Raw genomic sequence first — 25,531 nt, forward strand, 5'->3', positions numbered from 1 at the left:
GTGTAGTACTGTGGTCACTGTAACTGGATGGGGTGTAGTACCATGAGCCATCATCATGCAGCATCATGTGGTCACTCAAGGCTACTAATGTGTGCCAGACCAGCACATACCATGCTGTACCAGAACTGCTGTACCATGGCTACATTCACCATTTCACAGCCAGTTGTTACATGGGTTTGTATGGTGCCCAATAGGGGGCATTGCCTAACATGAATGTGTTATGTGTTGAAGAGTGTCACACAGCCACATGAGAGGCATCTACCCCTCAGGTATATTATGTGTGCTGTGCGGATGACATTTGGGATACTGGAGTGTGACCTTACAGTGGGTGTCTGAATACACCATGTGTAGCATGTGAACGTGTACTGCGTATGACAAAGTTGTGTATGTTGTGTGCATGTGTATCGCCTCTGCCTATCCAATGTCCACTACAGTGTTGCCACAATTGTGTGGGATGCTCTGTGTATTGTATGTGTTTTAGGCAGCTACCCATGTTACTGGGATGTGCATAGTCTCACAGCAAACATGCACAGCATGCATTATGCATAGGTGTGTTACGTGTACATGGCCTACAGCTCACCTATGACATGCACATTTAATTAGCAATATTAAATGTAGAACACACTCACCAGCATGGGTCTGCTGCCTTGCTGTCACACCAGAGGGACCTACAAGGATATGAGACAGTTTGTCAGTGGCAACAACTGTGGCATTGCTACTGTGTGTTTGCAATCTTACAGTAGTACAACGGTTGACAGTCACAGGCCTACAGATTACATTCCTAATTATTAGTATTGCACAACACTAGGCACCACATCCTCTAACTACACAGTACACATCTCACATGAGCATGCTCTACCAATAGAGGTAACAGTAGTCTACAGCTATGCCATGTTACCTGCATGCTCCGTGTCAACTTGCTGGGTGGCTCCGGCCTCCATGATGATACATGTTACTTGTTGTTGTTGTTGGCCAGGAGCCACCTGGCTCAGGAGCAGCTCCTCCACTCTGGTGAGGGGGGGATGGATGGCTACCCCACCACCTGTGGCAAGCTGTTGTCTATGGATATCTGACGCATGCTGCCGGACATGTCTAATTAAATCACTGCAGTGATGGCGTACCTGCTCATATGTCCGGTTATGCATGCCTATGTCATTTACCCTACGGACAAGATCTTGCCACAGTGCAGTCCACTCATGCTGGTCCTGGCTGGTTCTGGAGAACAGCAGGGCATAGTGCTGCACCAGGCTTGTTGTTATCTGTTCCTCCTCTGCCGGGCTGTAGGTGGGGTTACAATGGTGGGCCATTACCCTGGAAGACAATGAAACAATATGTGTGAGCAAGTCATGTGGCACACTTAACATTCTAAAGTACAGATATCAATTAACTGCCATATATAGCAACCTATTGGCTGTCAGAGGATACACACTTTCAATACCACATATCAGTGCTCAGCCCACAACTGCCTGACAGTGCCTGGCACACTCTATATATCAAACCATGTTTTGCACAGCAACAAAGATAAACCAGTATGTAAGACTATACAACAGTACATGGCACACTGTATGCAACAATGCACCACCTAGCCACAGGAGGTATATATCAAGCTAATGCATCAAGAAATATGTATTCCATTGCAATGATTGTAAAGTCCAGTTACAGTATTACCAGTATACCACACTAGTCATTGATGGCAAACCCCTGCCTAACATATGTGCACATTCATTAATATAGGTGGCATACTGCTGTACTAGACTATACATGTTGCTAGATATGCACTTATATCCTGTAACACACATATGACCGAGGCCATGGTACAGGCATACCCACACACACATCAGACATACATACCAGACACAAAGGTATGGCAACCCAGATGACCTTTACCTGTGTACCATACAGTACTGTGTGTCAGTAGTTACAAAGCCTTATGCCTGAGGTATGTAATCTGTGAGGACTACAGGGAACACACAAAACAGTGGTTCCAAGAAATGTGGACATACACCATACTGTGCTGTGTAGGCATACAGCTTCAGGTAGTACTACAGTTCATACAGGAGTTGGATTCACCAGCAGTAACACTCAATAAGCATACATGTACTGCTTTAGCCTACAATGGGACACCCCAGTCGACACCAAGGGACTACGTCAGACCGTATGGCATACTGCTTTTTCTGCCTAGCAATTGCATACACATCTTTTGCTGGGATCACAGCTAGGACACATAATACCATGACAGAAACAGTTTCCCACTAAGCTATCACACATATACAGAACTCTGACACATTCACCAACACATTCACCATCACACTCAGTCAACCTCACATAGCAATTATTGCAACAAGTACATGTGGGTGTGTATCGCTTCATAGGTAGGTAATAGGCTATTGGCCCTAGGGCCTATAGAAGTCTAGCCATATGCTACCCTGGCCTTTGACACACAGGTAAGTATGTTTCACGTGGCCCTGTCAAGCAGAGCCACAGAGGTGATTCCCGGGGTGTATTTCCTATCTCCCATACAATCATCAGGATTATTTATGATGACTGCTAATTAGGAGCTTTGTTTGCTATTGATAGGTGGTTTGTTCCAGAGTATGGGATGTCTCTGAGATAGGAATCTATCCCTCCAGCATGTGCTGTTTATTGAGGTCACAAGGTTTAGGTCCCTAGAGCATGTAGCTCATAGGGATTGTGATCTGTTTACGTGGAGCATGTCCAACAGCTCTGGGTTTGACATAGCTTAGTATGTTAGGCAGAGGTCACCTCTGTGTAGGCGGTATGTGACACAGTCTAGCTGTGGGTTTGTGAGATGGTCTGCATAGGGCATCTGTTTGAGGCCGGTATTACTCTTTGTGAGGTATGTCTGTGTCGTTTCCAGTTGCTGTAGATGTCTTGTGAGGTACATACCACATGGGGCATTGTACTCTATAATGGGCTTTATGTGTGATGAGTAGAGGGGAACACTGACCTATATTTCCCTGGATGACACACCTTTTGTGATGACGTGTGCCACGTAGACAGATGACATGACTAGTGTGGCACTGTGATTATCAAAGGGAGACTACTGTCCACCTGTGTCCCATGGTCTCTTATCACACCTTCGGTGTTAAGTAGACTACCACCTATGTGGTAGTTAATGGGTACAGAGTTTTTGCAAGAAGGGATGCCAATGCAGTATCAACATTGAGCTTGTGTCCATGGCTTTGTCACCAGGCATCTCTCTCTCTCTCTCTCTATATATATATATATATATATATATATATATATATATATATATATATATATATACACACACACACATACATATAAACATCCATTGGTGTACATATAGATATACATATAGGCACATATACAGTCCACCTTTCATGGTGGGGATATCAATTATGCAAAGGTTGTGAGGTATACAGTTATGTCATAATATTGCACAGTGTTGTGCGGAATGCATTGAAGGTGTTCTCAGCCCATGTAGCTTTAGCAGGCCTCACTGGCTGCAACACTGCAAACCTGACAAATCATACCCACAGCGTTTAACCACCACATGTCATATACCAGCACTGTATGCTGTCTTGTTTGCCACACACTACAACCTACATAGAAATATGCACATAACAACCTTCAACAACATATATATGTCCACCCTTCACAAACAGTTGCAGTATGTCCCTTGCTCTATGCACATGTACAGATGCTAATATATCTGACACAGACAGATCTCTCCGTATGTGTGTGCCATACACACACAAGGTCCACACTGTTGTAAGTTTGTGTACCTCACGGCTGACCTGTTGGGCCTTGCTGCAACATGAACAGGTGTCACATGTGAGCACACAGTAATATTAGAGGGTGTATATATAGCTGCAAATGCTAGATTAGCATACTAGCCTGGTACAGCTGTTGCCAATGCTAAGCTACACATTAATATGACTATCATGCATTTGTTACTCTGTCACATCCATGTTTATATAACCATGCTACTCCCCAAACAGACATTGTACACACTACTGTACAGAACACAGATAACATGGATCAGATGTTTGACATTTAATGCTGAACTACATATGTCACAGTCATATCCCACTGCACACAGCTACACACTGATTTCTCCATGCCAGTAGTTATGCAGGGCATCTGTGCATAGATACGTACTGCTGCCACATATGGATGATTCAAACTATGTAGAGTACTCTTCATAAACATCTACTACATGCCAGTAAATACATAGCTGTTACATACCTTTCCTTTGTATGTGTTCGTATTTGTCGGTTTCGTGTGTTTTGTAATAACTTTTCTTTTTATAGCTTATGATTTTTTTCGAGATATATATTTTTTCAATATAATTATTTTTTTCTTTTCAATATATTTATTTTTCAATATAATTTTTTTCAATATTTTTTCAATATATTTTTTCAATATATTATTTATTTTTCAATATAATTTTTTTTCAATATTTTTTCAATATATTGTTTATTTTTCAATATATTCTTTTAGTTTTTCTTTTTTTTTCAATATATTACTTTTTCTTTCAATATATTTTTTGTTGATCTTTTTTCTTTTTTTCTGCTGCTGTTGTCTGCATCCGTCTCTCTCTCTCTCTCTCTCTCTCTCCCTCCGTACTTGCAATGAAATGATTGCATGTGTGGACAGCAAGTACAGCCTGCTTTTATAGGTATCTGCACATGTGCATGTGATGGCCTCTGCACCAATTGGTGGCCACCATTTGGCAATTGCATGCAGCCTGCTGTGTGGTACTTGCAGTACTCACTGTCATAGCAACCCAATGCTATAAATTGCTAAGTCAGGTAGGCATAGCCCTTTCAGCTTTCCAAAGTGGGGACCATGCTTGTTTGCTGTGGACACCGTTGTGTAAGTCAGAAGGTTGGTATACTTCTCATAACTGATGCTAGGGATGTAGCCAGTGATTTGAATGTTGTACTCAGACCTGAATGTTGCCACTTCCAGTACACAGTTGACAGTGTAGAATTGTACTCACCCCTACAAATGCTAACACAAGATACATGGGAGTATGTAGTTTCTTTTCTACTTATACAATTAGCTGCCATACATACATAGTTATTGAGATGTTTTCATTTGGCACATGAACTGTTTGGGAACTGCTGTACTGTGGATATTAATGTACTCACTTCTGCACAGTTTGTGCTTTTTCTATGTTGACATTATCACAGGATGCTCATGAAAACTGGACAATTCCAGTACTGAGTATGCCTACCTACATCCTTGCTGTACCTTGAACACACAGGTATTTTGTACATTTGGGTGGGGATTGTCCTGCTATGATACTGTGTGGGGGTTGTAAAGTGCTGCTGTAACATTATTTACTGCTAGAATGTCTGGTTCTGTTATCACAGTCATGTAATGCAATTCCACAACAACTGCTGGTAAAGTTCCACAGAACAGGTTTTGTGTTATGGCATTCCTATCTTTCCTTTACATTCACTCATTCTGATGCATGATATATATATTTCAGCAACAACCTGCTGTATATCTACTGTGGCTTAGTGGTACTTCATGCAGTCTAGTGTGTCCAAGGTCCGGGGTTCGAGACTGACAGTGGTGTTTTATTTTGCTGCTGAGCAGAACAAGGCCCCTCATATGCAGGGTGACTAAGGCACTTTTAAGCAGTTGTAAATGGGTTTGCGTGGGTTTGCGCGATGCTTAGCAATACTTAGCTAAGCGCACACAAGCACACACTCGCACAAACCCACTAACTACTGCTTAAAAGTGCTTACTCACGCTAACCTCCGTGCTCATTTCTTTGAAAGAAAAGAAAATGGGGAGATAGGAAAGTGGTGAAAAAGGGGCACAAAGAGGGAAAGACAGTAGGGAAAACAGCTTGGGATGTGCAGGATGGGTGTAGGGAAGGTCCATAGCTGCCCATTTCTTTAACAGCAACAGCTGTGCATATACTAGTAATTTGGAGGGAAATTTGAAACCTTCCACCCCTGAGAGAGGGGTGAGGACAACGAAGTATGTTGTACTGCCAATTAAATTTCAGTTTATGTGTCCAGCGGACATGTGTGCAAAATGGGCAGCTATGTATGGGGCGTAATTTATTTGTGGGAGCAGATTGCCCATTTTTTTTCAGGTGAGAGTGGAATGTGGGGTAGGGGAAGTAGGTATATTTTGGGAGGTAGGTTGGGGAGGTAAACAGACAAGACAAACAAGATGCATACAGGGGCAGAATATGACACATGGGGTGGGTGAACACCATTGACGGGGAAGGATGTTTGGAAATCGCAAGCCCATGAGCCCACAGATGGCAACAGTGGAACTGAGATCCCCACCCATGGGCAGTCACCACTGCACCTTCACAGCCCAGAGGGTGGCTGTGCTGGGGGCTGCATAGGAGGGGCAGGCTCACCCATGAGTCACGCCACTCTTGCCTCGAGCTGGCATAGAGGATCAGTGACTGAACGCTCGATCTCCCTATGCACCACAGCCCGGACCATTCAGAGGGTGATAGGTGGCCCTCCTCTGGCCACGCTTGCACAGGGGGATGAGCCCCATCCCCTGCAGTGCTTCCACCCAAAGGTGGCACAGGACCAATGGAGGAGGAGGTCCCGGGCTGGGCACCGGACCTGCTGGTGCCAGGTGCCATCGCCAGCTGAGGTGGGACAGGTGGGTCCGCTGGGACCGGCCTTCCCATACATTCTATGTTTAGGAGGATTTAATGACAATATGGGTTAGTAATAGCCAACAGCATTCCAATTTAGTTGTAACAGCATACAGTAGTATTCCCATTAACCCAACACACCAGAGTTCCAACAGTTGAACAGCAAGCATAACACATGCATATATAGAACAACAGTGGACATTCCAACAGCATGCAGGATTGATTGGTGGCAACAGGCCACCAAGATTGTGGTATGTGAACAGGGCACATGCATCATAGTAAATGCAGATATTTATAAACCAATAGGACATGTGTCCCAACAAATGTTATGAGATTAGACATACCCATTGAGGTGTGGAATTGCATTGTTTATGCACATACAGTAGGGTGTAAAAAGATACCTCCATTAACAACTTATATATACTTATAAGTTTACACTACATTCCTATTGACTGCAGTTATATATCCCCTACATGTATTATTACACTAGGCAATGTCCATTAATTGTGAAATGGGTTTTGCTAGTTCTTGATATACCTGACCTGTATCTGACATACAAACTGTCCTGGATGCAGATGTTACTGCTACATATTTATATATTTCATTTATATTTATATATCTACATATCTGGATGTGTTCAGGTGACATTATCAGGTATATGTTGACAGCCCCCTACATTTCTAGCAGCACACTGACATTTCTGGGGAACACAATAACAAGCTACTCATGTGCCAGATTAACCTGTACATGCCAGCCATGAACCGACAGTTGAGGACTGTATATATGCTTAACAGCTACTGGCACTCCCTTTATCCACTTTATATGGGCCTACCCATGTGTGGGTTGACTGCACTTAATACGACAGTACTATTTCTATAATGCAAGGGTACAACAACATATCGAAGAAAGTGACATGGACACACTCCAGGAATTATACCTTTATTAATTACATTACACACTTTTCTAGTGGCTCTCTCATTTATTTGATATATCAGTGCATGCAGAGGTCTTTTATTCAAGACATATTATACCTTTATTAATAGGTTCCATCACCTTTTCCCTCTGTCGCACTTATTTTATATAACAGTACATGCAGAGAAGTTATTCAACACTTATTATACCTTTATTAATGGGTTACAACACTCTTTGTTAGGCTCTCTCACTTCATTTATATGACAACACATGCAGAATAATTACTAACCTGCCTGGTGGAGCAGCCTTAGCAGTCTATCTGCATAGGCTTGCTGATTCGCAGCACGGACACCTGCAGCTGTGAAGTATATGAAGGGATATTGAGACATACCTATCCATAATATAGACTACAATAGCAATTCTTACATACTTCATTCCATGGCTACATACTCAGTAGTGGGGCATTTTCCATTTCACGGGCCTCCTGTATCCACTGGTTCAGTCGGTCCTCCTTGCATCTCTTCAGGTCTGAGTAGTGGTGTCTGACCTGCTCACCAGTCCGAGGGACACCTGTGGCACTGGTGAGATCATGTGCTAGATGGTTCCAGGCTTCCACTTTGTACTCAGTGCCCTGAAACTGGCCCTGCAGGAGTCTTGCATCATGATGATGGACGAGGAGCCAAACCATTACTTTTGACTCCTCAATGCCCCACCATTGTGCTCGAAAACGAGAGCCCTCTCCGACACCAGCCATACTGTCTGCAGATGGGAGCTACAACCAGTTATGGCAATTATTCCCACCTATGGAGCTTAAATATGCCTCATTTCCTGCACTTATTTGTGATTGGCCGGTTTTGAAAAATCTCAGCTAAAAGCAAACCTGCTTAGCAATGGGTAAACTTCCATTGATATATATGAGTGTGTTGGAAATGCATCCATATGTAAAGCTGTCATGGCTTAGTGGTTTAGTACTGTGATTATGGTGCACAGTATCCCAGGTTCGAGGCCTGTCATTGCTTTTTATTTTACTACTGGCCAGACCGGCTAGGAGATGTGGCTGTGTTTAGCCGACTTTGCTCAACTTTGCCCAATGTTGCTCAACGTTGCTCTACATTGCTCTACGTTGCCCGATGTTGCCCAACGTTGCACTATTTAGCGTGGTGAACAGCTCCATGCGAACATGTTTTGTTTGCGCTAGTTGGCGCAATGCGCAGCTCCACGCAAAGCCATTGCGCTAGTTAAAGCAGTGCTAAGCTATGAGCAATTATACTTAACTGTGCTTAATACTAGTAAATTTTGCTTAGCAGTGCTTCACATTGCTTAAGATACGTTACTTATGCATTTATCAGTATGCATGACCATTCCACCTTCTTATATATATATAAAACATTGTTCACTACTACAGAGGACATTTCAATGCACTTAACTAAAATTTAAAAGGTAAATGCCAGGAGTTATTTTTATGCACAGATTTCCTACAGAAAATGGGAAGGGGAGTGGTGGGACTCGAACCAGGAATGCCTCCTCTTTGTGCAAAGGCTCTACCACTACACTATTGCTATTTGGCTTAATTTGCATATAAGTAGTTTATTATCCTCTTCGATGTCTACACTGCTAACTGTAGCTAAGCAATGGGCAAACCCACGCATACACGCGCAAATACGGGCAGCTATATCGTGAATAAAAAAAAATTAAAATGGAAAGCTTTACATTTTAAACTTGTACAGGGATTTAGAATGTGGGGGAGTGTAGTGTTGGGTATGTAGACATTTGAGCCGACTCGCTCATTTCACTTGACATTTGCAGTTTAGGCACTTGCAGGGGAGTGGATATTTGGACTGCTCGCCAGTCTGACATGCCCCCTGCAGTCGTGCACGCTCCGTGTTAGCCTTAGAGTTGAGTCAGCGTGCCCTCATGAATATGCACGATGCGCTGACATCATACTCTTAGACTGCCATTTCCGAGTAAGACTTAGTTAGTCTTACACGGAGGATTAGTGAATCCTGGCCCCTGTGTTTCCAAATGTCAAACATTCTTCTTAGGCTGTGTTGATGATGTCATAAGAAGGCAGAAAGATGTATGCCCACAGTTAGAGGGGTTTGGAGTTATTGGCCTGAAATATCCATAAATAGACTTAAAAGAAAAAGTCTTGGACATTCAGAATTGCCATTTAGCTGAAACACCTGATATCCTTAAAGAGTAATTTGTATATATCCCATGTTTCCTCTGATACAACAGGTTTAAGGTATCACACAAAGGAAAGTCTAACAGGGTGTAACTTACTGAAAAGCAAATTAAACTGGGTGTTCTTTCTATGTGCAGCAGAAATTGCTTTTTAATGAGTGGACCAATCACTACCTCTGTCTGGGAAGGGGAGAGGGGAGCCAACAAGGTGAATTTCATGACATATCACTGAACGCATACTAGAAACATTACTGGATGGTGTTGTGATAGCTTCAGTCTTTCTGTCTTTCTCTTGTGTTTTTCCTCAGAAATCCCCATGACAAGTAGATTTATTCTATTGTATTATGTACATATCAACTGCCGTTCATTTGTATTAATGAAAATAAAGTTACAATCATTCACTTACCTTTTTGTTCTTGTAGTAATAAAGACAGCCATCATATTTCAGCACAAACCATCTCTTCCTCCAGCCCTTCAGAAGGCCTGACTGGGTTCGCTTATGAAGGTAGCCACGGCATGTTGGCCGAGGAGTGTTAGGGCAACGGCTGATGTCAGACCCTACAACTAGGGTTAACATATTTGGGCCTAACAAAAGACAGTTTCAAAAGAAAGGAATGCTATTTTAAATGAATTTCTGAACAAAAATATTGGCAAACAAACCTTGCAACCTTCATTTATAAACTAAGGAATTATCAAACAATAAATTGATTGTGTATCTGCACACAAAAATACATTACTAACGACACTTGCTACATAGATAACTCTTGCATCTTCTCTATCTTCTTAAGTGCATTTTCTTTCCTAGCACAAACTAAATAAACAAGACACTGACATCTACCATTTACTGTAGTACATAAACCATTATTGCATTCTCCCTCTCTATCTTCTAATCTATTGTAAATTCAATACCAACTCTCAAAATCAAACTACTCAGTGCTACTATCTCTTTACTTTGCCTTCCATTTGAACATAATCAATAATGTTTTAAAAATAAATAATACTTTCTTAAAGCAACTCTATAAGTAACTGAAATGTCTACATCTATTCAAAACATCGTTCTATTGCTATGTTAATAATAACATGCTTTTCCCCCTTGGACACTGCGGAAAATGTGTCCCTTTGACTAGGTTCAAATGCCCTATCTTGGTTAATGTGCACAACAAATAACTGCATACATTCACATACATGCACACATACAAACATACATAACATAAATACACAAATAAATATATAATGAGTCTAAATGTACACATAAAAGGAAAAATGTTTACTTCCACTTTATTAACAACTCTATAGCTTTGACTACATGGACCATAAATCATGGCATGGCCTTAGACAAATGTGTATAACAGGTTACCTTAGTTGCCACCAAAGGAAATCTGTATGCAGAACAAGCAGCGACATTTATAATCACGGACTAACTGCCTTTTAAAAGACTCAGAAAGGAATGTGAGAAGACTATATATTTTCATCCTACTTATTTCATTTATATGCAAAATACTGGGTTGGATAACTCAGATACTGAAATCAAAATTGTCAGGGTAAATATTAACAACCTCAGATAGGGGGATTATGTCACTGATGGATGCAAAGGAGGGATAGTCAATGAGCCTGTTGATTGAGGTGAAAGAACAAAAGCTGTCTTGTTGCTCAACATAAAAAAATGATGATTGCAGCTATAAAATTAAACAAAGCTTTCTTTTTGGGAAGAAAGCTGTACCAAAGTTGGGTAATCTTTTAAACAACAAAGATAGAACACTGTCAGCAAAATTCAATATAATCAAATCTATGTTTTTTCTTATTAGAAATATATGTTAAAGTCAAACTATAAGTAAGGCTATGCACCACAAAATCAGTATTTTGAACTGTGGCAGTGGAGAAAACAGTTCTATAGTCTACAAGAAAATCAACCCACTCAATACTTAATGAAATAATCAACAGAGACAGACCAAAAACTCAGATAATTTGGCCACATAATGCAAAGACAGGATTCAATACAGGATATGTGGATGCTGGGAAAGATCAAAGGCAAAACAAGAAAAAAGAAATGGCAGCAGAAGCTAAGCTGGAAAGACAGCTTTACTGAATTAATGAATATACATTTGCAACAACTTAAGAAGGAGCTGTTTGACAGATAGGCATAGTGTGCTGAAGTTCTTCAGGTTATGAAAAGCTGAAACCAAATAAATGAATAAACAACAAGCAAATAAACAAATAAGGATGCTTCCCAATCCAACTTCACTTGTTCTTGGAAGTACTTTCAGACTTTCTAATACCATGCATTCAGCCATAGTCCATTTTAGGATTAGTACCTAAACTGGTTTGTTTGGGGTGGCTGCTGTGGTGCAGCAGTTAGCATTGCCGCCTCACAGCAAGAGGTTCTCTGGTTTGATCCTCAGCTGGGGTGTCTTCTGTGTGGAGTCCGCATGTCCTCGCTGTGGTCACGTGGTTTCCTCTGAGTGCTCCGGTTTCCTCCCACATCCTAAAGACATGCTGTAGGTGGACTGGGCACTCTAAATTGGCCCTAGGCATGAGTGCGTGTGTGTATGCTTTCTGTGGAAGGTTGGGTGCCAGGCTGGCAACTTGACCCCATAAAAACTCCATTGCCAATCATGAGCAAACAGGTGATTTGCTTTGGCAACCCTTAACCAGGAAAAAGAAGACCTAAACTGCTTTGTTTACCATCACTCAGCTCTCTGTTTTATCCTCTCTCCCAGATTAAATGATCATATGATGTATTAATAATGTTATGTAGTCCTATCTCACCTCCATTATTACGTTTGGGTTTGGAGCCGATCCTCGCCTCCAACTCGGCCACTTTTAGAAAGCCTGAAAACTTCTGATTGGCTCGTGGCTAGGAGGTATCCCATGGTGCATGAGCACATTCCCCAGATCTCGTTTGCTGCGTCTTCAGTCGGAAGCTTCTTTTGGTTGGCCGTGGCTAAGTGATTCAGTTTTATCATTATTACTGCTTATTAGGAGTGTTTTGCTTCTAGTGAAGTTTTTTTCTGTCATAGTCTATTGCTGACAGTCTTATTGTGGTTACAGATTTGTGTCTTTAACCGGATTTGACTTTATTGCCATTAAAATTTACTTGGGCCTGTTGGCCGTTTGAGTGTATCCCGTGAGTGTGTGCTTTTTTTTCTGCACTAGACTGTTTAACTTAGAGGTTCTAGTTTTGTCCCTGTTCTTTTTCTTGCACTAGGTTCATTTAAGTTAGAGAACCTAGTAACCCCCTTTATATTTTGTGGGTGATAGGGCTAGATCTGCTTAAGTTAGAGGATCTAATTCCTCTCTTGTTGTGTGAGTGTGTTGTTTTTTCTCTACTGCCATTATGTCTAAGGAACCTAAAGAACACAAACAGTCAGGCTTTAAAAAGTGTAGTAAATGTTCGCAAAAAATGTCCATCACCGATGGACATAGCATCTGTGTGCACTGCTTAGGGGCCATACATCTACAAGAAACTTGTCTCTTCTGCCATTCTTTTAGCCCTAGAGTACTCCAGGAACAGAAGAATAAGCTGATTTTAAAAGGCATATTGAAGCCTTCCTTCGAGGAAGACCTAGCCAGTTCTTCCTCCCCTACTAGGTTGCATTCATCTAGGAAGGATAAGGGCAAGACCTCTAAATGACCTCTCTGGCCCCAACTTCTGCCTCTGAAACTCCACAGAAGTTGGTTTCTGTTTCTTTGGCTCCACAGTCTTCGGGGCCGATTGAGATTTTGGACATAGACCCTGCAGTATCGGCACCCAGTGTTTTGGCGCCGATCACTAGCAGTCCTCTTTGGAGCTAGTCAACAGACATTCCACAGTCTCCCCTACTCTAAAATCACCTATATTGCAGAGAACAAAGTCTCCTACACTGTCCTCCAGATCCTCCAGAAGTTTATCTGAAGAAGACATCGAGAGAGTGGTGCTCAGATTCTTCAAGTCATCGGCCTTGCCAAAATTTTTGTTGATTCTGACCCATTCGGTCTCGGAGCCGACTCCTGCTACTGATCCTGCTCTCTTTCCTCCTCCAACTCAGACTGGGCCTTTGGAGCCGATATTGCCGGTACCGACTATAGTTGTGTCCTCAGCTCCAGCACCCCATGTGGTTGTCTCGGAGCCGAGTTCCACTCTGACACTCTGTGCGCCATCCGAAGTGTCTAGGGTCTGAAGCTCTTCAGTTGGCCCTGAGGGGGACACTTGGAACCAAACTTCTTCGGTGCTGAGCCTTCCTCTTGGTGCATCGGCATGAGTGAGCTCATACCCTATATCATTCTCGGAGCCAATCCTTTTGGAGCCATCGCCACCTACGCTCTCTTCAGAGCCAGGGCATCTTTTGGAGATGGAGGAATCGGTCTTCGTGAGGATGAGGAGCATGTTGGATAGTTCATCGGCCCCACGTAGAAGTACCAATGCTATACTCCCTCAAGTGACAACTACAGTCTCAGCATCCTCGATTCCCCGGGATGGCAGAGACCCACAGCCTCAGGACCCCCATTTGTGTGGCCCCTGATCTTCCAAGACCTCCCCAGAGGACCCTGCTGAGGAGCCCCCTCAGAAGAGATCATGTAAGAGGATGCATGTAGAGTCCCCTGATGAGTCTATCACATCTGATACTGACCTCGATGAGTCGGAGGGGTCCCCTAAGTCGTCCTCTGAAAATGTCTCCTTTGCAGACATTTTGGAGATCCTCAGGCAGAGAGGCGGCTGGTCCACCATTACTCTGTGTGATGAGGAGTCAGTGTACCTGAAGGATTTCGGGTCTCAACCCTCAGCTTCATGGGTGTCTCCTCCATTTGATGAATTACTAGATCTTGTGAGTCAGAAAGCATGGCAGACTCCTGATGCCATGGAACCGATTCCCAGGAGGCCAGATAAATTTCATTCCGCCTGTAAAGACAAAGAATTTTTATGCAAGGGCTTACCTATTGATGCCATGGTGGTGGCAGCAGCCACTAAGAAGGAGCTAGCAGAGACTTCTTCTTCTAGCCATCCACCCAATAAGGAATCCTGAATGATGGACAGATACAGGAAGTGTATCTTCTCTTCAGCGGGTTTTACACTCTGATCGCTGAACTATCTATCACACTTTACAAGACTTCAGAGAGATCTCCTAAAGGAGTTAGGAGACACTCTTCTTCAGGGTACCTCTACTGAAGCAGTCCCATCTACAGTGTCTACTCAGTTGGCTATTCTAACATCCATTGTTAACTCCTCCATGTGGCTGATCTTGTACGCAGCTGATGGTGGGAGTAGGGTGGCGGGTTCAGGAATTTCCTTAAAGAGACATTCCTGGATGCGTCTATGCAACTTTGCTGAACCTTTCAAGTCTACATTCACTAATGCCCCATGGACGAATCCTCTCTTTTTGGACCGAAGGTGAAAGATACCCTCACCAGGTGTGAACAGGAAGGAAAGACTCTCTGCCATGGGAGTCCATTTTACTGTTCCTTCTAGACCTTACCCTAAAGGTCAGAAGAGTGGTAAAATGTGGTTCAAGAAATCACAGAGACCTTTCAAGGATACAGATGGTGATTCCTCCTTCAGAGGCAGGGGAGGAGGAACTAATGGTAAACGTCACCCTAGAGGCAGGGGAGGCCCACAAAATCAGGGAGGTCATGATTCCTTTTGTGACCGTCCCTATCAGCATTCCTGATGTGGAACCTGAATGTGCATCTCTGGAGCTGGTCGGGGGTCGCCTGTCCTTGTACCCAGAAGCCTGGCTAAATCTCACTCGAGACAAGTGGGTACAAGACATTATCACCAGAGGTTACTCTATACCCTTTTCCCTTCCACCACACCCTCCCAAAAGGATCCCAGGTGTATCACCCAATCACAGGGATCAAGTGGCTATAGAGATAGAAAAGCTGCTGTTAAAAAGAGTCATCCAAAAGGTCCCAGCAGATCAGACAGGATTCAAAACATACTCCAGGTTCTTTTTAGTTCCAAAAAGAACTGGAGACTGGAGATCCATCTTAGACCTCAGCAGGTTAAACGAGTATGTAAAGAAGTCCAAGTTCCGAATGGTCACTCTACAACCCATACTCCCTCTGTTAGGGAAAGACAGCTGGATGTGCTCAATAGATCTCCAGGATGCCTACTACCACATAATGATGGACAAAGCATCAAGGAGTTACCTACGCTTCCGGCTGGGAGCCAATCATTACCAGTTTTGGGCACTGCCATTTGGTCTCACCACAGCCCCCTGGGTGTTCGCCAAATGCATGACAGTAGTGACAGCTCATTTGAGGCATCAGGGAATCCAAGTCTTTCCATATTTGGACGATTGGCTCCTGACTGCCACCACCAGGCATTATCTAGTTTAATCCAGCGATTCCACAATCAAGCTCTGTTCCCAGTTGGGAATCTCTGTAAACTGGGAAAAATCCTCAACTTTGCACACTCAATCTATAACCTTTATAGGAGCAAACATAGACACGGTTTCTATGATAGCTAAACTACCTACAGACAAAATACAGAATCTTGCACAGCAAATTTACAGGATGCTTCCTCTTTGAAGAGGCAAAGCAAAGGTGGTGTTGCAGCTTCTTGGAACAATGGTGTCGACCATAACCTTGGTACCATTAGCAAGACTGCATATGAGGATACTCTAATGGCTCCTGTCATCCCAGTGGTCCTTTCAGCAGTTGCCTCTGCATCACAGATTCATGCAAAAAGGATCTCTGCTGGTGGATTCAGCCACAGGGACTCCCTTTGTACTGCACCAACCCATTGCCACTGTGACCACGGATGCCTCCCAGATAGGGTGGGGGGGCATTATCTAGGCAGGACTGCCCAAGGCACATCGCAAGATCAAAAGGCCCATCTGCATATCAATGTCCTAGAGATGAGAGCGGTGCTACTAGCGTTACAAGCACTTCACGACTTTCTCCCTCTAGAGATGATAGCTATCCAGACAGACAGACAACATGTCGGTGGTTTGGTATCTAAACAAACAAGGGGGGACCAGATATTACCCTTTATGTCAAGAGGCCCTGCGAGTTTGGTACTGGGTGATTTCTTCCTAACGCTTTCTCATTGCAACGCACATCCCCGGGACATCCAACGTGATAGCGGACTAGCTAAGCAGGACAATATTGTTACATCACGAATTGTTTTTGAACCAGAAAGTAGCCCGTCTGATCTTCCATAAGTGGGGACAACCTTGCTGCGATCTCTTTGCCAGCCCCATCAACACCAAATGCAACACCTATTTCTCCCTCATCCCCCCTTCGGGAGAGTCTCCAAGAGATGCACTCATCCACGATTGGCCCCCGGGACTCCTTTATGCTTTTCCTCCTTTTCAACTCATTCCCAATGTCATACAGAAAGCAATGTTGTTGGGAAGCAAGATGATCCTCATCACTCCTTACTGGCCTCGTAAGATTTGGTTCTCTTTTCTCAAGCCTCACCTGTTAGACTATCCATGGACTCTGGACCCAGTGCCAGACCTCTTGACACACATGTCAGGTTCTCATCACCCCAGTCTCCACACTCTCAAACTGACAGCATGGCTGCTCCAGTTCCATCAATAGTCAGGCTTCATGATCTGTCTCCAGCTGTAACCCATATTATTACCTCTTCTCACAAGCCTTCGACTAGAAAATTGCATCACAGTAAATGGAAGAGATTTTCTATATGGCCAAGTAACAGAGAAGTTGATCCATTTACAGCTCCCATTACTGTTGTTTTAGAGTTCCTTTCAGAACTCTTTCAGCAGGGTTCAGCAGCTGCTACACTCTGGGTTCAGCTAGCAGCAATATCCAATTTTCATGTGGGGATTAATGATTCCAACCTTATGTCTCACAAAATGTGCAAATCCTTTCTTAAGGGTTCCATGATGTTAAGACCTCCTGTTCAAGACCCCATTCCTCCCTGGGATCTGAATTTAGTCCTTTCTAGACTTACTTTGCCACCCTTTGAACCAGCTCATAGCTGTCAGTTGAAATTCCTGTCTTGGAAGACTCTTTTTCTGGTAGCAATAACCTCAGCCAGATGAGTTTCTGAACTACAAGCCCTATCAGTTAAACCTCCATGTTTAATTTTTCACAGAGATAGGGTTTCTCTGTGGACCAATCCTTCTTTTATCCCTAAAGTCAGTTCTCATTTTCACTTAAACCAAACAATCGAATTGCCAGTGTTCTTCCTTAATCACACCAATAAAGCAGAGTATAGATTTCATCAGTTGGATGTGCATAGGCAACTGCATTTCTATATCCACAGGACGAAAGGATTTAGAAAATCAGAACAGCTATTTGTTTCTTTTGCTGAAACAAGAATGGGTTTGCCAGTTTCTAAGGTCACACTATCAAACTGGATCTCTAATTGTATCTCTTTCATTTACACTTCTGAGGGAAAGGAGTTGCCCATTAAAGTCAAAGCACATTCTACCAGGTCCTTTTCTACTTCTGCTGCCTTCCAAACCAGGACACCTATTGATAATATATGTGCAGCAGCAACATGGGCTACCCCTCATACCTTCATTTCCCATTATAAATTGGATTTAACTTCCAGGGGTAGAGCCTCGTTTGGTTCCACAGTACTCAGGAGTATTTTCCAGTGAGCCACCCATTCAAGATGCTAGGGATGCTGTCCCACATGTAATAATGGAGGTGAGATAGGACTACATAACATAAAGAAGTTATGTACTCACCATAACATTCCATGTATGTAGTCCATCTCGCCGAACATTATTATGAACCCACCCACCAGCCCCCTTCCTGGAGGATCTAGAAACAGTTTTTTTTTTCTTTTTCTACAGTGGTTTACACTATAAAGGGCGCCTTTATTACAGTTTATTCTTCTGGACCTTTGTCCTTTTCCTGTCTTATCTTGATAGACTAGTAGCAAACAAGATCTGGGGAATGTGCTCATGCACCATGGGATACCTCCTAGCCACGAGCCAATCAGACATTTTCAGGCTTTCTAAAAGCGGCCGAGTCAGAGCAGAGGATCGGCTCCGAACCCACACATAATAATGTTCGGCGAGATAGACTACATACATGGAACGTTATGGTGAGTACATAACTTCTTTTTATTCTATATCAGATATGTGCAATATGTGCCTGCCATAAACTGAAGTGCACTCTATGAGATAAGTTGTATTTTTTATTTGTTACCCAATAAAATGAGCTGGTTCTTCTTGGACCTTTTTTACCATGACCTGCACTACAACGGCATCAATAAAAACAATACACATGTATTTGCAATTTGGTGTATCCAATCTACCTGCATGATTTTAGAAGAAACTGAAGCAAACAAACTACACAGACATGGGGAGAACATGCAGAACTCCACAAAATTACCAGTTATTAGCTCTGAACCCAAGTCACTGCAGCTATGAGGCACAAATCTTGGCTACTATCCATTTTAGGTGGCTGCAGTATTTGGCGAATGAATAGCACTTCACATAGACTCTGGACTATTATATGGGTGGGTTTCTAGTATTGTTCTAAGGATTCAGTCAGTTTTTTTTTTCTTGTGAATCAATTAATCTGTATCTTACTTTAGAGCTTATCAACGCTCACCTTATCAAAGGCTGAATTATCAGTCTGGTTGTATCACTACCCCAACTTACTGTGACTGTAAAATTTAAAACCAAGACTGTTATACAATGTTTCTGCAGATGAATCTGACCCCTTGCACCTTCTGACATACGGAATCTGTCATTATACTCTAATCTTTAAAAATGCTACCCAAAGATTGTACAAACCCAAGGGAATAACATAATATCCTTGAAGGCAGCAGACATATAGACTGGGGGGGGGGGGGGGACTGCAGGAGGCAAAATACTCCAGAATAAAATTTTAAATAAGGCCTTCACTAAGTTTAATGTACTTTGACAGTGTCCAAAAAGGTAGTAAGATTATCTTTAGTAGTGTATGGGAGATAAATTTAAATTTTAAATTCAGTAGGCAAATGTAAGCCCATTTTATGCTGCAATAGCTATTTCAAACGAGTTCATTTTCCTGGTAATGGCATTTTATGATTAGCCAGTTATGATACACATATTTTTTTGTTTAATTTTAACGTTTTTTTTTTAATTACAAAAACCTTAATTTCTAAGGATTTATGTATTTTCTTGTTTGTTAAATTGGAAGGTGGACTGATCTGGAGACTCTTTCAGCCACGACCTGGGCTAGTGAAAACAAACAACTACAACATACTGTACATACTTGTTACAATACAGGTAAGGAATGAAGCATATAAAAGCACAGTAAAATATCTACAAAGGGATTGCATAGTAAGGCATTACAGGCCAGACAACTCCAACAGTAAAATTAATTGTTTCTAGTAAAGCCTCCTCACCTATTATTTCCCATCAGTGTACAGCTGGAAAAATAGCTTAATATGATTCTAGTCAGAAGCATTTGTAACTGACTAGTTATCCACAGATATTACTTGACTATAAAGCAGTTACCATGAAAATAATTTTGTTAGTATTCAAGCAGTTTTCTTCCGAATGTATGATACTTTCATTTGGGTCTATATCACTTAATCAAAACCCCAAGCGAACGAACCACTATTCATCGAACCCTTTACATTGAAACATCAAACCATCGAATGAACTTTTAATCAAAATATTTCCAAGGACAAAAATAATGCTTAGCCAATCTAGCGACCATCAAAAAATTAATAAAATTTAAAACTCACTCGCCACCCTACCTAAATATACCAACTCCGAGAGCACACTACAGTGGGGAAAAGGGCAAATTCCCAATGGTTATCCAAGAAAAGTACCAAACCAAAGTTTATTATATCTTTCAGCAAATAACTCAAAAGGCCACCAGAAAATAATAAAAACTTAATATTAATTTAGTTTAAAAGTTTACGTTAAGTTTTTATTAATTTCTGGTGGCCTTTTGAGTTACTTGTTGAAGGATTTAATAAACCTCGGTTTGGTATGTGGGAAACTGTACTTCCAAGTGCTCTTTTCTTGGATTACTGGTTTTACTTGAGCACTTTATCCTCTTCATTGTAGTTTTAAATTCCCAGTGGTGGCCAACCATTGTTTTGTCCTGGGAAAATTTTCAATTAAAAGTCCATTCAATGGTTTGAGGTTTCGATGTAAAGGGTTTGACGAATAGTGGTTTGATCATTTGGGTTTTCGATTAAGTGATATAGTCCCCTTTAGTTCACCTCTTACTGCTTGTAGTAAATCGTACAAGGAGAATGGAGATATTTTAGCTCATTCAAGCCTATAGCACATTTTATATACTTCCAGTTCACACCCATAACTCTTTCTGGCATCCAGACCTTGTTTGGATCTGACTTCTTTAACTAAGTAACTTACCAGCTAATGATACACAGTACTAGAAAGTGCAAGGATTTCTTAACAAAATGACAGTAAGATTGTTGATCTATGATGCCCTGCAGCAGAGAAATTAATCACTGTCAGTTATTATTCATATTTTCATATTTATGTTCATATTTTTATGAGAGCCCTACATGTTATTGAGGGGTGTGGTGTGGTGTGCTATGCTATGGTAGGAGACAGGAAAATTAATTGTCAATGTCCATTTATATAACACTATACCTGAGAAGTTTCTAGTTGTTTATTAATAATTACAAAAATAAACAGTATTTCCAGATGTACTTAATACTTCAAAACTGAGTGACTTACGAACTGTTGCACAGCATCAGGTAAAAACATTAGATGATGTTCACAAAAAATTCTTTGATATTTGGACTGTAAGTTGCATATCTTGAGAGAAATTTAATGTTATGTATTTATATTGCTATGTATATAGTTAAGCATATAGACCCGCGGTGGTGGTGCTGCGGTAGCATTGTCGCCTCACAGTAAGATGGTGTTCGGTTCGATTCTCAGCTAGAGCGTCTTCTGCGTGGAGACATGTGTGATTGGGCGTACCTTCATTGAAGGTTGTGCGTCAGGCCTGGCAAGCCGGTATGTAAAAATCAACTGCCAATCATTAGCGGATCAGAGTTCCGCTGTGGCGACCCCTAACCGGGAAAAGCCGAAAGACGCAAACATACAGTTAAGCATATGTTTTCATATTTCTGTAAATATCTCAATAAACATGCACTCTTAGAGGAATTCCTTGTTGCCATGTGAAAGATTATGTCAGGTTAACAAAAATGTTCTAGCAATATATGCTTAGGCTACAGAATTTCCAAGATATGATAATTTGTTTGTAAAAGTTTATATTATACAATGACAGGCCATTAATATTCGAAAACAAGTATATACCGATGGAAAAAAGTCTGGATGCCTGGACTTTCTTCCATTAATATATCCTATGAAAATTTTACTTTTGTTTCGTTTAAAAAAAAATTAAGACAAATATGAGGATAATGAGGTACATTATACAAAACTTAATGAGGTACATTATACAAAACTAAACAAAGGTACTTGATTATCAATATATTTTCTCTCTCCTGTCTCTCCTGTTCATTTGAAATCTCCAGATTTTTGATTTCTTTATTTAAAAAACAAAACAAAAAAAGCAACGGAGATAGTCCCTTCTCTGTTGCTTCCTTTACACAGCACTGATGTATTGCATAAGCATGTGAATGTAAGTCCCATACACATGCGCAGTACATCAAGAAAGCCCCATGATACTGGGAAAACACGGAAGAGCACCATAGCCCCATTATACAGGGACATTATTTAAGAAAAGTAAGAAACATTTTTCTTAAATAAAGTCATTGTATAACAGCACGACTGGGTAATGTTGGATTTACTCATGGTTGGCTTTGTTTGGTCACTTGAATGATCAGCTGTGGGTAAATCCAGCATCGCTCACACCCAGCCATGAATTACTGCCATAGTATTTATGGAAAGACTATTAATGCACTATTATCACTGTAAAGAATACTTCTTTTTTATAACATTGCTATATGTACAGTTATAATATATTTTATTGTTCACAAAATATTTACATTTATTTATCTTATGCTTTTTAAGTTTATTTTCCAGAAAATGCTTTGGAATGCAAGATGTGTGTAGGCTGCCAAAGGTGTGACATTCTGCACACATAGGTGTTAATGAGTTAAAGAATGCTCTTCCTCCATTGGTTAATTAAACTAACATCTAATTTAGTTTGGTGGCTTTTTGATAATTGACCTTAGGTTATAAGAGAATATTTTCATTCCTAATTCACTAGTGGGCGTAGTTGTCATGCAAAGTTAGATGCTCAACAGGTAAGCACACTTGCTTTTGGTGCTGGGCAAGCAGAAGTCTGCAGGTTCTCTTCCCACACCAGGTGATTGGGTAACCTTTTAAAATGCTGACACTGCACTGAAGCAGTGGGGTGTACTGCACTGCTGAATTTGCCATCCTTCAGATGAGACATTAAACTGAGGTCTCATCTGCTTCAGCCGGTAGTAGCCCATGTGGCTGTAAAGGATCTCATAGCTCGTAATGAAAAAAGAGTAGGGTTTTTTAATTGATATATACATTACAGTTCCCTGGTGGCCTGTCCCAAATACCATCTTGATTCTCCCTCAAAAGAAACTACTGGCCTAGTGTGACTAACACACTCAACAAAAGATAGATAGATAGATAGATAGATAGATAGATAGATAGATAGACAGATAGATAGATAGATAGATAGATAGATAGATAGATAAAAATTCTTATTGTTAGACTTCAATACAAAAGAGTATCTCTAGCTGTGATTGATAGCCTGTTAATTTTAGTTAATGTTGGACATTGGTGCTCCTATTTCTCTGAGACAATAATAATCTGCATATTTTATTTATAGCGGTTTTGATTATTGCAGTATTATGAAATTGCTGTCTGGCTATTAAGAGAAGGTGGTATTCTAGCTCAGATATAGACTCTATCTTCCTAAATACTCTTAACTCCCAAGCCTCGCCAAGAAACAAACGAGTCAAAGCTAATTCTGCTCCTTGGCTATCCAAAGAAACAAAACAAATCATGCATCACAGGGACAAATCCTGGAAGCTCTATCAGAAAAATAAAATGTCTTCTACCTTGCTTCAATACACCCAACTCCGCAACCAAGTAAAACAACTAATCACCTTGGACAAAAATAAACTACTACAATAAACTTCAGTCCAACAATAACAAGAACCCAAAACAATTCTGGAAATCAGTTAATTCCTACTCCATCCAGTGTCCAGGAATAATCCCTGCCCTGACCCTAGTATAACTGACATGGAACTAAGCTCTCACTTCAACACATTCTTTACAGAATCCATAGCTAAGCTAACCAAATCTTTTCCAAACAATAATCCATCCAACTCTCTTTCATCTACACCTAACTACCCTTATAACTGTCCTCTTAATTTCCAGCTCAAACCTGTTTCAACCACTTTTATAAAAAGGCTCTTAACCAAACTAAAGCCATGCTCTAATGCCCCTGACAACATACCCTCCTCCTTCCTCAAATGTGCTGCTGAATGTATTGCTCTCCCTATCAGCATCCTAATTAACAGATCTTTAAAAGAGTCGTATGTACCCAAACTTTGGCGTTCAGCCTACATTCTACCTCTTCACAAAGGAGGCAAAAACACCAATATCTCCAACTTCCACCCAATTGCCCTACTCTCGCCAATATCAAAAATTCTAGAAAAATGTGTCCACCACCAACTCATGCCTTTCTTAACTCAGAACCACCTCCTAACACCCATTCTTTAGGTTCAAATAAACATCTTATTACATCCTAAACGGTTGGGAGTGTGGCTTAATGTTTGCCTTACACACACAAGGTGCAGGGTTTGAGCCTCACAAGGGATAATTGGCTAGGCTTAAAATGGCTCACAAGGGCAGTTAGCTTAGTACTAAAAACTATGAACTATGAAAACTATAAACTATATCCTTGAACAAAATAAGTTTTGTCTTTGTCCAGCTATTGAGTCGACCAACTAGGATAGCTTTAATAACAGTTTGTAACTCATGGTCATTAGTAGCTCCTTGTTTTAACTTTTCTAGTTGCTTGATAGTCACTGGTCATGTTGTCATAAAGCTTTGCATATAGGTAGCAATGCCTTTGGTATCTGACTGCACTTGGTCATATACATGATTTCTAGAAAACATATCGGCCACGATCAACTTTTTCCCAGGCACATGGACCGCTCTTGTATTGAGCTGCCTCAATCTCATGAGTGGTATTTGGCATTTGGGTAGTACTTTGTCTAGAGCACAGGAAATGATCAGTAGAACCAGTGACTTGTGGTCAGTCTGGAAATGGAAACTTTCTGACCCTTCTAAATATCTGAAGAATCCCTCACATAATAACACACTTGGAAGGCACTCCTTTGAATCCATGAGTATCTCTGCTCAGCATCAGTTACAGTTCTAGAACGGTAACTGTTCAGCATCAGTTACCATTCTAGAACAATAAGCCACAGATTGCTAGACTTGGTCATCCAGTTAGAGTAATGCTGTATCTAGGCCATAACCTGAGCCATTAGCACTCACTGTTGTCAGAGTGGGGACATCATAATATGCTTAGTAATATAGCAGTTGTCAGCATTTCTTTTATTATGATTAAGACTTGGACGTGAGCATCTCCCCTTGATCAATGGTATGTCTTTCCTTAACGAGTCTGTCATTGGATGTGGCATCATAGACAGATCTGGCACAAACTAATCCAAGAAGTTAATCATATCTAGGGCTTGTCATAACTCATTCATACAATCTGAACTCTTTAGCTCTGCTATTGCTCTGATCTGACCTTTCCTGTATGTGGTCTGATTTCACTAGCACTGATGGTGTGACCAAAATATTGAAGCTCAGTCTTTCCAAAGCAATATTTGTCTTGATTTAGTCTTAAACCTAAATCTTTAATGGTTTGGAACACTACTTTAAGCCTCTAATAATGAGTCAC

Source organism: Protopterus annectens, chromosome 2.part2 (assembly GCF_019279795.1).
Source record: "Protopterus annectens isolate FY-2018-M chromosome 2.part2, PAN1.0, whole genome shotgun sequence".
NCBI classification, from domain to species: Eukaryota; Metazoa; Chordata; order Ceratodontiformes; family Protopteridae; genus Protopterus; species Protopterus annectens.